This window comes from Myotis yumanensis, unplaced genomic scaffold, assembly GCF_028538775.1.
Source record: "Myotis yumanensis isolate MYYU_CA2020_CCGP unplaced genomic scaffold, mMyoYum1.0.hap1 SCAF_12, whole genome shotgun sequence".
Classification (NCBI taxonomy): domain Eukaryota; kingdom Metazoa; phylum Chordata; class Mammalia; order Chiroptera; family Vespertilionidae; genus Myotis; species Myotis yumanensis.
The window spans coordinates 22,384,296-22,385,636 of record NW_027223763.1 but is presented as its reverse complement, the minus strand read 5'-3'; the positions used below and the strand labels follow the sequence as shown (position 1 = coordinate 22,385,636).

The 1,341-nt window shown below is 34.8% G+C and overlaps 1 pseudogene; it reads right to left on the bottom strand.

Annotated features, from left to right (window-relative positions):
• Positions 1 to 246: 246 nt before the first annotated feature.
• LOC139020458 (protein SPO16 homolog pseudogene) lies at positions 247 to 789 on the bottom strand (annotated as a pseudogene).
• Positions 790 to 1,341: the final 552 nt, after the last annotated feature.

Here is a 1,341-nt window from a genome sequence, read left to right as displayed (position 1 = left end):
TTTGCTTGCTCTGAGTTTATTTTTATCTCCTTTTTTAGATTCATTCTCTGCTTATAATTATCTTTTTTCACTTTTAATTGTATATATTTTATTATTTTAAAAATTTTAAATCTTTAAAATAAATATATATTTAAACATTATAATTCAACCAGTCTAATTATTATATTCTTATATTAAATATTCTTATATTTAATATTTTAATATTAAAATAATTATTCTTCCAAAAGAACCTTTATAATTGATACTCTAATTTGGGTTAAATGCGTCACCGAGATTTATCTGTTGAAGTGTTTTCCAAACAGGACTTTGCTCAATGATGTAAGCGTTAGTTGTTATCACTCTGTAGCAGATGCTATCTATGTATGGTTTGGAAGTGATCTTAGCTATAGTGCACACAAGATCAATAGCATTTACTGTGTTGTGTACTGGAAGTATCCATAAGTTACTACCCAGGAATCTCTGCTGAATCCTAAACATCAGTTTCCATTCCTTGAGGCCATGGAGGGCAGCAGACAGAACCAAAAAACTATTTTGGTGAATGTTAATAAACTTCTCAATTTTGGCTAGAAATATTTCTTCAGCTGACATAAAGCATTCTTTAGCATCCATCAATAGAAATGCAACTCCAGTACGAGAAAATATAATTGATCCATTTTCCACTGAAGCTGAATACCCAACCTTGTGACTTTGGTTTTCTAGGGCATTTGCAACTTCACAACTCTTAAGAGATGAACTAATAATAATGGTGGCTGTCCATTTTATATTTTCTTTTTCAGCACTTTTAGCCATCTGTCTTTGGACCAATCCATCTTCTAATGGTGCCACAAACAGATCAGTAGGTCCTTGAGGCCAGCTCACTGCTCCCAAGCTTCCAGAACCTTCTGTTGGAGCGAGAAGCACTTCTGGCGGAGCAGAGAGGTCCAAGTTAGTTCTCTGGCCACTCTAGCCCACTGAGCACCTTCTCCCTGCTTATAATTACCATAAATATTTCCTCTACAGACATTTAGAACTACATAAGACAGACTACGTTTGCTTCTATTGTCAAACATAACTTAGAAAAGCCAAGAAGAAAGGAATTACGTACCTATATTTTTGCTTACTGTGTTCTTTTTCCCCTCCTGGTGTTCCAAGGCCACTTCTTTTGTAATTTCCTTCTGTCTAGAAACCTTCTCTAGCCATTCTTTAAGGCAAGTCTGCTGGTAACTGATTTTCCTGACTTTCTTTCATTAAAATCATACTGATTTTAATGTCTTGATTTTCCCTTCATTTCTGAAAGGTGTTTTCACTGGATACAGGACAGTGAGTTAACAAGTCTTTTCTTGCAGACCGTGGTGTCTTTCT